General features: G+C 31.4%; 1 long non-coding RNA gene across 2 annotated transcripts; it reads right to left on the bottom strand.

Annotated features, from left to right (window-relative positions):
- Window positions 1-645: 645 nt before the first annotated feature.
- Window positions 646-3,809, bottom strand: LOC142525402 (uncharacterized). 2 transcript variants are annotated; one of them, XR_012815068.1, is made up of 4 exons: window positions 3,678-3,809; window positions 1,793-2,505; window positions 1,078-1,687; window positions 646-1,000 (listed from the first exon to the last, which is right to left on the bottom strand). It is a non-coding gene; the product is annotated as an uncharacterized LOC142525402 (long non-coding RNA). The 2 variants fall into 2 exon arrangements; XR_012815067.1 differs by lacking the exon at window positions 3,678-3,809 and having other exon boundaries at window positions 1,793-3,660.
- Window positions 3,810-14,578: the final 10,769 nt, after the last annotated feature.

Here is a 14,578-nt window from a genome sequence, read left to right as displayed (position 1 = left end):
CAAAGATTGAGTTTATTAAAAATTAAAATAAAATGTAATGAGAATTATGTATAATGGGTTTATAGGCGTATAAGTCCAACATACTAATTAATTGAAGTTTATAATTGAATTTGAAGTATTAATTAATTAAACTAGTTGGACTAGTCAAACTAATTAACTAAGTCTATTAATGTTAATTAAGGAAACATAAACCTATAATTAAAGAAATTAGGTTAATGATTCAATATTAAGAAAAGAGACAACAAACCCTAGCCTTCATTCATGCAATTTCTCTACAAAATTTCGGTCACCTCAAGAAACTTTAGGGTTTGAGTCGTCTTTTGTTTTTTATCTCAAACGATAAAATTTCCTCTAAATTTTCTAGTATAATTTAGAGGAGTAACAAATATTTCAGTTGTAGATTTGATTGAAGAAAGTAAATTTCAAGAAAATCGTTCGTAGTGAATACTACAGGAGGTATTTCCGCCAATCCCGGAATAGTTGGTGTCAAGTGATTAATTCACTAAAGATATATTCATAAACACCCTATGAATGCTTTAATTTGTTTAAACCATATGTATATCCAAAGACGTTATGTGAACCTTAAATTAAAAATTTTAAAAGTTTCGCTGTGTTTTGGGCACGAGAAAACCAATTTCCCAACAGTTAATGGAATGTGAGCACATATACCAAACAATAAAAGACACTCCATATATTGTACTACCACTAAATATGTTGTAAAAGAATAAACAACATATTCGACACAATCAACACCTCCATGTTCAGAGCTCGGACGGAAGCAGACTGAGCCTCAGAAATATGGACAACCATAATTAATATACTCAAACGTTAAATGAAAAACATCGGCACCTGTATATGTTTTAGCAACACCTATAAATGATACATAAGGTTTTAGAATCTACAGCAAAGAAGACCTGATCTCCAACTCTTGTGTTTCCGAAAATATCTCCCATCTCCTTTTGCCATTCTTACTGGACTGCTATTCCATTCAGATTGTAATCTGCACAAAAAAAGAAAAAGAACATAAAGAAATCTAACGTGGGAAGGATATGATAGGGACAAAGTGTCAAAGTTTACATTGGGAAAGCGAAAGATCTGCCACTGGTAGCACTACTATCAGATCGAAGGGAGAGACTCCCGGAATGTGCTATTGGCCCTGAATACGTAGCAAGACCTCCTGCAAAGAAACTCGACTCTCCTCCAACATATTGTACTGGGTCGAAAATTGAAACATCATTCAAGTTCTCATGGTTTTTCTTGGTGATATGCGGATCAGCTCTCATGCCCTTGTAGCTAGGTCCTTGAACCAGGCTAGGCTCAGAAGCTTTATCATAAGTAACATTTTTAATGTTAAGTGCTTGTCCACGGATGACTCCTGTGCTGTTGTCCATCGTGCTAGAGCACTGAATTACACTTGTACTTCTAGTATCTGATATATCTTCTGCATGAAGGATGGTGTTATCAAGAAAATTTCTTGATTACCCGCTTCCTCCTGTTCCTTTATATTTTCCGTTCTCCCATTTGTGATTCTTGATTCCCCTGGTGCAGGGTACTTGAAATCGAAAGTGATACTTTCATTTTCGATCTTACTGTCATATGGTATATTGGCAGGTTGGTTCTGTCCTTTTGGATCAGCTTCTGCTGATATTGATGTAGGACTCTTAGAAACTTCATCTTCGGAAAAACCCTGCATCCCAGAAAATTTGCACCAACCATTTTTAAATATTTACTAGGTGCAAATATAATATAATGCAGAGAGCGTGAAGCGGCCAGTAAAGTTAGTGTCACATACTTGGTGAAGCGGTTGCAAAGGTTTATTTCCCTGATCCTCAAACGAGCTTATAAAAGATCTAAGGAAACTTCGTGTACCAAACTCCTCTGCCGGAAATTTTTTTCCAAGAAAAGATTCCTCTTCTGAAGCCTCGGTTAGAGACCCGACCTCGCAACTTTCGTTCAAAATTTTCTCCTTCGCATTCATCACTTCATCGACACAGATGCCCCCTTCACAATGTGGCCATTACTAGTCTCTTTGTACCAAGCTGTCAACTGAGGCACTTGACATTCCAAACCATTTTTATCGGTGTACAAATCGTCATCCGCCTCAAACAAGTCGGAAATGGTCATTTGCACTGAGCTAGAATGGCGGGATTCTTTTTTATTACTGCTCTGCAAACTTTTACCTTTTGTTTCATTCGAACCTTCGCTTCTCAGAGAATCCACACTCACACTTTCATTATCATGAAATAAATCTTCTAAGACTTTAGTTTGGCGATGCTTGTTTTCACCATTTACTTCAAATGCTAAAGGGCTGTTGTCCCTTTCTGAATCATTCAACCGATGCATCTCTTGACCTCCAATGACCAGGGGATCTGCTTCCTCACCAATACTTCTAGAATCATAAAATGTATTTCGCCGATTTTCCTTAGCGTTCATGTTTCCCTTAACATGTCAAAGACTCTGTCAGTTGCAATAAAAGGTCCAGCATCATGCTTACAGACAAGATTTCTGCAATAAAACAATAGCTCATAACAAAGTTCTAAAGATCGCGAAAAGAGCTCTGGAACTTAAAGATGAATCGATAGCTGAAAATAAATAAATTCAAGCAGCACAAGTGCACAAGCATCAATGCGGCATTAACTGTGGAATGTATGTAGTGCTGGTTGTAAAATTTAAAAGAAACACCATTTCCGCCAAACAAATCAACCCAGAGATCATACAGGTTGAACAGAGCCAATCTCATGGTACATCAACCGAAGCAAAAAGAACTAAACACAAGAACATAATTGACTTATTTTATCCATTTGAATAATAGTTATTTGACCTTATCAACGTCTTACTTCATAATTCCACCAAATGACAGAAATCTTACGATGTTCTGCACCTAGTGAATCAAGTCATAACAGAAGTTCCAATTATTATTTTTTTTAAAGAAAGCTCATGCCTAACAAAGACCTCCAAATTCTTGATTTCACTTCCAGGAAATCAAATCATTACCAGTTTAAATTCCTGATTTCATGGAGTAGTTTTAAGGTAATAAAGTTAAGACAAGAGTATTGAACTGGTTTCTTCGAATTCCATTTAGAAGCACAATAAACCTCGGAGCTGCGTCATGAAAATAAACAAATGAAGTTCTAAAATAAATTAAGCAGAAACAAGTCAAGCAGAACAGCACAAATCCACAATGCAATAAAACAGGGCAACTGTTTCAAGCAGAAACTTTTAGGAGATTTTTTTATTTTTTTAATATAAAAAAAAAGACAATTTTTTGCCTTTAATTTTTGTATGAGCAGTAGCGCAAGCTTTGGAATCTTCCCTTCCTCTGAAGATGAAAAAGAAGACAAGAAAAGTAACAACTTTTCACACATCCAAACAAGACTTTCACACACACACACACAGTATCTCACATTTCAATCCCACTTAATCATTTGTCCTACATTCATACATTATTTTCTAAAAGTTCAAATTTTTTGCATTGATCAGGAGCCCGTGTTAGATCTAAACAAAAGTCTGACACATTTTGTCATACCAAATCCCCAAAAACATAAAATACTAAAAGTTGTCCGAAAATCGAGAAAGATGAAGAAAACAAAAACCCAAAAAGAACAGAACAAAATCCTAGAAATTTATTCACGACAATCAGAAACGATGGTAAAAACAACAGCATAAATTTGAATTACCTCAACTAAACGAGGAAAACCCTCTAAAGAATAGACCTGAAAATACAATAAAAACAGAGGACGGTCTATTCTCCTCCTCCAGGTGAGGATCATCCCCTAACTCCAAGCAATGACAAGTGTATATTTGATTTTCTTATTATTATTTTTTGTTTGGTTTTTATCTTTTCCTCTTTTGTTTTTTTTTACCGCATATATGGTTTTTTATCATGACTTTTCTTATTCTACTTCATACATTTATGTTTCTTGGAAACATGGCTAATTAAAGATTAATACATGGTAAAGAAAACTTACTATCAGTAATATAGTTTTATTTTGGTAGAGTAAGTATCTTATGAGACGGTCTCACGAATTTTTATCTGTGAGACGGGTCAATACTGTCCGATATTCACTATAAAAAGTAATATTTTTTCATGGATAACCCAAATAAGATATTCGATACACGAAATTGATCCGTGATACCGTCTCATAAGAGTTTTTGTGATTTTGTTTTCGTGATCAACGGCTAAAACTTGCACATAAGAGATGATCATGGCTCTAGGATGTCATACGACGACTCCCTATCAATCTAGTGTTCTTCTCAATTTTTTATATTTTTATTTTCAGTATTTTTAATATGTTTTTTTTTCAAGGATTAAATATAGTTTTTTTTATTGTAGATTAAAAGTTTATGTTTATCTATATTCTATTTTAATTTAAATTATATATTTTTAAAAAGAAGCCAAATGCATCGGGGGTTTGGTTATATTGATAAACTAGTTTATGTGATTGTCGTTCAAGGCTTGAAATTGAAAAAAAAAAAAAATTGTAGCGTCAAGATGCGAGGGTTATCTATGTGTTTTTCCCTCGAAAAACTATTTCATTTTTAAAAAAATCTGATCATATTTTCCCATATTATATATAAATTTATTTTCAAAGTATATATTAGTTCAATATAATATCACATTTTTGTATATAGTTTTACTTTAAAAAAATTTATTTTCCCTTAAATAAAAATTGGCTTTATTATAAAATCAAATTTTAATTCAATAAATCATTAGTCGAGTTTTATAAACTTATAAAAGTAAAGTTTATTTTAAAACTGAGTTGTTGAGATATTTAGATATAACTAGTAATCTTTCGCATGTGATGTATGCATATATGTGATATTTTTTGTGTTAATTTTTTTTGTTATTTTTAATTTAATGTATAGTAACTTAAAAAGAATAAAGATAATAGTTTAATAACAAATTTGGAAAATGGATATGATAGTGAAAAAAGTTAGTTTATCTATATAATATAGATATGACAATGAAGTTTTAAAATATTAATATGTTTAGTATTATAAGATTTTTTATTATTATTATTATCATTACATAAATGATATGATAATATGAAATAATACAAATAAATATTTTGCTATATTTTGAGATGTATCATTGAATTTTTAGATAATATTTTTGCAATATAGTATTTTTTTGGTCATATTGGTTCTTTAGTTTTTTAAGTATTAAAATAAAATTTGAATAACTAAGTTAGGTATGACCATTTTTTTAAGGTAAAAACTTATGTGAGACGGTTTCACGGGTCGTATTTCGTGAGACGGATCTCTTATTTGGGTCATCCATAAAAAAATATTACTTTTTATGCTAAGAGTGTTACTTTTTATTTTGAATATCGGTAGGGTTGATGCATCTCGCAGATAAAGATTCGTGAGACTATCTCACAAAAGACCTACTATTTTTTTAAAACAGTTTACTCATACCGACAAGATTTTTAAAATTTCTTTACCAAATCTCAAACTTTTTATAAATTGATATATCACTCAAAGTCCATCAAATTAATAGGACCATGTATCCGCGTGGGGTGACCAATGTAGCAGAATTTGATTTTGAAATAGAAAGTGGGATTTTTCTATTGTTCATGCTATATGGTGAAATTCGCCTCATATTGTGTGAAATATAAGGTTTGTTTTTTTGTTTTTGTTTTTTTAAACATGACTTTGTTATGTGATTAATCAGATTATTGTTATGAGGAAAAGTAATGCTCCTGTAATAATATTTTATATACTGTTTTTTTGTGGAATTAATTAACATAGTTTGTTTTATTTTTAACAGTTTGTGTTATATTATAAATATTTTTATTATGGTTGATCTTTTGTTAAATTTAGTGTAATTATTATGATTAATTATATTAATTAGTTTGGATTGTTTGAGAAAAATCCATATAAACCACATATTTCATAATGTTAAATCATTAATGATTTGACCGAAGACTTAAATTGAAGCTCCTGAAGCCAAAATCTTGAATTCTTTAGAACAAGTCTTGATTTTCCAGATTTACGCACCCTTTCTTGAGAGAATCTTTTAATTTTTTTCTTCTAAACTATTTTTTTAATAGAGATAGAATATATAACGTGATTACGCGCGATCTGGTGACCATGACCCATATATACATAATGTTTATCATAATCTTTCAATATTTCTGTTTTAGCTCAATCATAAAATTAGATTTTACACTTATGTCTCTACACTTTTATTATATATCAGTTATTTATTCTATCGCACGAACGAAACAATTTCTAATGAGTAGGTCTCTTGTGAGACGATCTCACGAATCTTTATTTGTGAGACGGGTCAATCCTACCGATATTCACAATAAAAAGTAATACTCTTAGCATAAAAAGTAAATTTTTTCATGGATGACCCAAATTAGAGATCTGTCTCACAAAATACGACTTGTGAGACCGTCTCACACAAGTTTTTGTCATTCCTAATACTACAAATATGTAAATCGTATAGATTTATAACCACCACACTTTCCTGTTTTATTGTTCTCTGATTTTACAAATATAAATATAACGAGAGCTCTAAATAATTAGACCTCTTCTAAAACAGTGACATTTTGGCAGAATAGGTCTAACATTATATCGTTGAACGTGTGATTGTGAGAGGTCATTGTCTCGTTGAATATCATTTTAAATGTAATTTAATAAACGGTCACTTTTGTCGCTCTCAATTTGGTTAAATAGTACATCTTCTTCATGGAGATCGTAGATTTGAATCAATTTAAAATCGAAAAAATTGTCCACCCCGATCCCACCAAATGTTATAATAAAAAAGAAATTTGTGCCACCGAAAGAGTGTTCGAGTTGGTGGAGCAGGTGAGCATTTGATCAATGATAAGGACCTTCGATTCCTCCTACCAATGTCGTACAGAGTGTGTCTAATACGGTGCGTAATTCAAGTTTTATAATATTATAATTTGAAAGATTTAATATAGTTTTATAAAGTTGAAATAATTTATGCTGTTTTTTTTTTGTTATGTCATTGGATCAAAACAGATTAAAATAAAATTTTTAAATCGCAAAATTATTTAAAATTCGTTACTATTTTATCAATTAACACGTTCAAAAAGTGACGGTAATGGGTAATTTATAAAGTTTTAAATTGTAGGATAGAAGGTTGGTAACATCACATAAAATTGTATATTAATTTAAAGATTATGAATACGATTAATGGCTACGAATTAAATATTAAAATTTCAGATTTTATAAACATAATCTATTACATGGTGTCCTGATTTTTTTTTTCTTATTTATGAGACCAGTAAACCATAATTTACCCACATGGGTAGTCCCCCAAAACCATTGAGGAGTTGACACTTGTCAAATTTTGACACGTGTCAACCCTTCATTGTATGGAGTTGACAAGTGTCAACTTCTCAATGATTTGGGGCACTACCCATGTGGAAAAATACATTTTTTTATATATATATTTTATTTTAAGTGAAGCAACCATGTATGTTATTCGGTCAAGAATATTAGGGAACATTTAAATATAATAATTTGGTTTTGCAAGAAATGTTATTTGAAAAATATAATCTCTAAAGTTGAATTTAAGAATGATATATGTTTATTTGTATAAAATCGGGAAAAATATAAATTTCGTTTGTATATTCATGTTTTTCGCAAGTTTGATCATTCTATATGATCAAAATAGAATTCTAGTCGTGATAAAAAAAATGGATTTTAGTCATGTATGTTTCAATACGTGAACGCGTTAGCGTTATGTCAACAACACTTCATACGTGAGCATCGTATTTGCAACATGTCAATGCTAAATTAACGACATGTTAGAAATCTATAAAATCGAGGAAATAAAAAATCAGAATCGAAAATAGAAAAATATTCTATTCGAATAGCCATATCGTTTCAGAATTAGATTATAGAATTAGTGCGTAAAACACTTTAAATTTTAAAACGCGAGAATTGATTGTATCAGGAATTAGATGAAAATTTGATCAAGAAAAACAAAAAAGAGGTGGAAGCTTTCCTTCAAATAAAACCAACCACCTCCACATGGACGTTAATGGGTCCAAATGCCTAAGGTAATGGGCTTCTTTCAACATACAATTTTAGTTCAACTGTTATTTAACATTGAATATGACAGAAAAAACGAGAGAGAATAAATTTGGGTGACCGAATTAGTATGTGAATTATTGTAAATTACTCAATTTGTATATCGTCAAACTAAAAAGTCAATTTTACCTTCAAACAAAATTATTTTTAAGTCCAACTAGTATTATTAAATTCAATTAAATACACATTTTTTTCCTATATTATTTTATTGATTAAAAACATAAAATTAAATATATTTTTATTTAAAAATTATGTTATAATAAATAAGTATCGCACTCTTTATGTAAAAACGATAAAAGTATTAATTAATGCATACATACATACATACATATATATATATATATATATATATCAATTGATAAATTATAAATTCAAACTTAATATATTTTTCAATTTTTTTATAAATATATAATATTTTTTCTCTAACTATATTATAGTATCAGTGTCAATAAGTAATATTCGATAGATTTCGGAAAAAAAGTTCAAAATAAAAAATACAAGTTAACTTTGACAAGTCATATGATCAGAACCCAAATGATTAAAATTGTAATTTTTTTTATTAATATGTTAAATTATTTTTGTTGTTGTATATGATTTATTTATTAAAATGTAACTTTATTAACATATATTTATAATATTAATATAGACAAAGAAAAATAATTTTAGTTTAATTTTTCGTATTTAAATTTTTTTTATAAAATATATTATATATGAGTATATTTAGTTTTATCAATTGGGATATATATACATTAATTAATAGTTCTAGTTTAATAAAAAAAAATATGATACTCATTTAGCGTAACTAATTTTAAATAAATATAATATTTTTTTTAAAAATAAAAATAAATAATCTTTAGAAATTTATATATTGTTGTGAAAAAGTAAAAATTTATGGTAAAAAGTAAAAATCTCAAACTCTCAAAATTTACCAAACTACATACTTTATAATATTTTTCTCTCTACTCAATTGTGATTTTCTTCACAAATGAGAGATCTATTTATAGGAAATCTTTACAAATAATCCAAAAATAAAATACATCATTACATACATCATCACACACTAATTTTCAATATTTACAACTCTTATTTTCAATATTCAAATATTCAACATTCAAATATTCAATACACACATTTTAAATATTATTTTCCAATACTCCCCCTTGTGATGATGATCATGATACGATGATGTCTTCATTACGTGTTTTTGTACTGCCTCGTTAAAAACCTTACTTGGAAAAACCCATTGGGATAAAAACCATAGTAAGGGAAAAAGAGTGCAGTCACGTAAACTCTCCCTGATGTTGACATGAACAATTCTTCACAAATTTCGTAGATTGCGCATCCCAATATTATATATGTGCTTTCTGAGTATTGACGTAGGAAGTGCCTTTGTGAAGAGATCTGATGAGTTTTCACTTGATTGAATGTGACGAACATCAATACATCTATTTTTCTCAAGCTCCTTGGTGAATGCGAAGAACTTAGGAGGAATATGTTTAGTTCTGTCGCTTTTTATGTATCCTTCTTTCATTTGAGCAACACATGCAGCATTATCTTCATATAGTATCACAGGCTTCTCATCAGATGAAAATCCGCATGAAATTTGGATATGTTGGGTCATTGATTTTAACCACACACATTCACGACTTGCTTCATGTAGTGCAATAATCTCGGCATGATTTGATGAAGTTGTTACGAGCGTTTGTTTCTGAGAACGCCAAGATATTGCAGTGCCTCCACGAGTAAATACATATCCAGTTTGGGAACGTGCCTTGTGTGGATCATATAAGTATCCAGCATCAGCATAACCAATTATACTTGGATTAGCATCTTTTGAATACAAAAGTCCCAAGTCTGTCGTTCCTCGTAGATAACGGAATATATGTTTAATTCCGTTCCAGTGTCTCTTTGTTGGATATGTGCTAAATCTTGCCAACAGATTCACGGCAAAAGATATATCAGGCCTTGTACAATTTGTAAGGTACATAAGGGCACCGATGGCACTTAGATATGGTACTTCTGGACCAAGAATATCTTCATCATCTTCACATGGACGGAATGGATCCTTTTCTATGTTTAATGATCTAACAACCATTGGAGTACTTAAAGGATTTGCTTTATCCATATTAAAACGTTTAAGGATCTTTTCTGTATAATTTGTCTGGTGAACAAACATTCCACATTCTTTTTGTTCAATTTGTAAACCCAGACAATACTTGGTTTTTCCAAGATCCTTCATTTCAAATTCTTCCTTCAAGTATGACACAACTTCTTGAATTTCTTTATTCGTTCCAATGATGTTTAAATCATCAACATATACAGCAATAATTACGCATCCGGATGTTGTTTTCTTAATGAAAACACAAGGGCATATTGAATTATTTACATATCCCTTTTTCATCAAGTGATCACTTAGTCGATTATACCACATTCGACCTGATTGCTTTAACCCATATAATGATCTTTGTAATTTCACAGAATAACATTCCCTGGGTTTTGAACTTTGTGCTTCAGGCATCTTAAATCCTTCAGGGATTTTCATATATATATTACTATCAAGTGATCCATATAAGTAAGCTGTAACAACATCCATAAGACGCATTTCTAAATTTTCAGATACCGCCAAGCTAATCAAATACCGAAACGTAATTGCATCCATCACAGGAGAATACGTTTCTTCATAATCAATTCCAGGCCTTTGAGAAAAACCTTGTGCAACAAGTCGAGCTTTATATCTTACTATTTCATTTTTCTCATTTCGCTTTCGAATAAAAACCCATTTGTATCCAACAGGTTTTACACCTTCAGGTGTAAGGACTATAGGTCCAAAAACATTACGTTTATTTAGCGAATTTAATTCAACCTGAATGGCATCTTTCCATTTTATCCAATCCTGCCGATTTTTACATTCACCAAAAGATTTTGGTTCATGATCTTCGTTATCATTTATGATGTCGATTGCCACATTATAAGAAAATATATCATCAATTTCATCTATATTTTTTCGGTTCCATATTTTTCCAGTATTAATATAATTGATAGAGATTTCATGATTCTCGTCAGTTTGTGGTTCTGACAGAACATTTTCATCATCATGTGTTTCTTCAGGAACACCATTCTCTATTTTGTGATCATCATGTGTTTCTTCAGAAACGTCATTCTTTATTTTGTGATCATCGTGTTTCTCTATGAATTTTCTTTTTTCGAGGATTTTTATCCTTGGAACCGACTGGCCTTCCACGCTTCAGGCGTTTAATGACATCATGAGTATCTTCCATTTGTTTCTTTGGAATTTCAATTCGAGCAGGGGCATTTGCAGCATGTATATATGATTTAGTTACCCCTTTTGTGTCAGCAAATGCATCTGGTATTTGATTTGCTATTCTTTGCAAGTGTACAATTTGTTGTACATCTTTTTCACATTGTTTTGTTCTTGGATCCAGATGTAACAATGATGATACATACCATGTAATTTCCTTTTCGGTATGTTTTTGTTCTCCCCCTAACATTGGGAAGATTTCCTCATTAAAATGACAATCAGCAAAACGTGCTGTGAACACGTCGCCTGTCTGAGATTCAAGATATCGAATGATTGATGGACTATCATAACCGATATAAATTCCAACCTTTCTTTGAGGTCCCATTTTCTTTCGTTGCGGTGGTGCAATAGGCACATACACCATACATCCAAAAATTCTCAGATGAGAAATGTCTGGTTCTTTACCAAATGCAAGCTGCAATGGGGAGTATTTATGATATGCACTTGGTCTGATGCGAATTAATGAAGCAGCGTGTAAAATTGCATGTCCCCATATAGAAATAGGGAGCTTTGTTTTCATAATCATTGGTCTAGCAATCATTTGCAGACGTTTAATCAATGATTCAGCCAATCCATTCTGTGTATGTACATGAGCAACAGGATGCTCAACAATGATTCCCATAGACATACAATAATCATTGAAAGTTTGGGAAGTAAATTCACCAGCATTATCAAGTCTAATTTTCTTGATTGTATAATCGGGAAATTGATTCCTCAATTTTATTATTTGAGCAAGTAATCTTGCAAATGCAATATTTCGAGTTGATAATAAACATACATGTGACCATCTGCTGGAGGCATCAATCAATACCATAAAGTATCTGAATGGTCCACATGGTGGATGGATTGGTCCACAAATATCACCCTGAATACGTTCAAGAAACATTGGTGATTCAGTTTGGATTTTGACTGGTGATGGTCTTATAATAAGTTTTCCAAGAGAACATGCTTTACATTGAAACTTATTATTCTGAAAGATCTTTTGGTCTTTCAGTGGATGACCATGTGTATTTTCTATAATTCTTCGCATCATTGTTGAACCAGGATGTCCCAATCGATCATGCCAATTGGTTAATATCGAAGAATTATCAACTACCATGTTTGATTCAACGGGACTTATATGTGTATAATGCAATCCAGTAGGGAGCATTGGTAGTTTTTCAATCACATATTTCTTTCCTGATTTATATGTGATAAGACACATATATTTCTCATTCCCTTCATTCATTGTTTGAGTATCATACCCATGGGAATATATATCATTAAAACTCAACAAATTTCTTTTCGATTGTGGTGAATATAAAGCATCATTGATTAAAAATTTTGTACCATTAGGTAACAAAAATTGTGCTTTACCACATCCTTTAATCAAGTCTACAGGACCTGATATTGTATTCACCGTTGTTTTTGTTGGTTTTAGTTCCAAGAAATATCTTTTATCTCGGAGGATAGTGTGTGTTGTACCACTATCGGGTATGCAAACTTCAGCTTTGCTCATAGCATTTTCCATATTTGAACTTCAAAAAAAATATGCAATGAAATAAATTACTTGCAATATATATTTAAATATAACACAAATCATAATTATACAATAAAATATTATTCTATGAATACATGAAAAATAGATTATTGTACATTTATATTCTACCATTATATTGTTCATTTTCAGAGAAATCGTTGAGAAAATCTGCAGCATCAATATCGTTCATTTCTATCCCACCAACATATTGATCATTTCCAGAGAAATCATTCATAAAATCACCAGCATCAAAATGAGTTGAATCACTCAAACGGTCACTGCGTTCAGTGAAGTTGGTCTCCTTTTCTTTCCCCTTTAATGATTCTTTATAAAGTTTACAAAGGTGCTCAGGGGTTCGACAAACTTTGGACCAATGTCCTGGAGTACCACATCTGTAACAAGAACTTTCATATCTTTTTGAGTGCTTCTCATTAACACTTGTATTCTCATGATGCCTTTTCTGTGGATGGTTTGGGACGTTCTTTTGAGATGAGTTATAAAAATAACTATCTCGATTATTTTCAAAACCACGGCCTTGACCACGACCACGGCCAATTCCACGTCCACGTCCACGTCCACGACCTCGACCTCGACCTCGACCTCGACCAAAACCTTGTCTTTGAATTTGATTTTGGTTTCCAGGTTTAAATTCATTTTTACTTACAGCATTTACTTCTGGAAATGCTGTTGATCCAGTGGGTCGGGACTGATGATTTCTCATTAATAGCTCGTTGTTTTTTTCCGCCACAAGAAGACAGGCGATGAGTTCAGAATATCTCGCGAATCCACGTACTCTATATTGTTGCTGTAGAGTAATATTTGATGCATGAAACGTGGAAAATGTTTTTTCAAGCATCTCAGATTCTGTGACCTCATGTCCACAAAATTTTAATTGCGAGATTATTCTATACATCGCCGAATTGTAATCACTGACTTTTTTAAAGTCTTGGAATCTCAATGTATTCCATTCATCCCGGGCGGTCGGAAGTATAACTTCTCTTATATGTTCGAATCTTTCTTTTAATCCCTTCCGCAAAGCCATGGGATTTTTTTCAGTCAGATATTCACATTTCAATCCATCGTCGAGATGTCGACGCAAAAATATCATGGCTCTTGCCTTTTCTTGTGACGTGCATATGCCATTTTCTTTAATGGTCTCGCTTAGACCCAATGACTCAAGATGCATTTCTACATCTAGAGTCCATGGCATATAATTCTTTCCCGTGATGTCGAGCGCAACAAATTCGAGCTTTGTTAAATTTGACATGGTGGTACTAAAAAAAATTACGATGCATTTTATTAGTTAATAATTATTGCAATACAAAGTAACGGATAAACAACAAGTACAAGTATTTGTAAAAATAAAGAAAACGCACGAGGAGGATATTCTCCGATAAATACAAGACTCGTGAGTATGACAACCAAAATAATTAAAAATATCCTTGAGAAAGCCATCTTCTTTTTTCTTCGAAAAATTTGATGATGAATAATTTTTAGAGAAGAAGAGAAAGTTGGAGTGATGGAATGTGTTTGTGAGATCATATTTATAGGGCAAAAACTAGCCGTTTTTTACCATTTATGACCGTTGGGGTACAAAAAAAATAAAGGTATGTATTTGTATAATTTTATGGTAATAATATGATATATATAATATTAGACATGTTTAA

Source organism: Primulina tabacum, chromosome 14 (assembly GCF_025594145.1).
Source record: "Primulina tabacum isolate GXHZ01 chromosome 14, ASM2559414v2, whole genome shotgun sequence".
NCBI lineage: Eukaryota > Viridiplantae > Streptophyta > Magnoliopsida > Lamiales > Gesneriaceae > Primulina > Primulina tabacum.
This window is presented reverse-complemented; position numbering and strand designations above follow the sequence as displayed.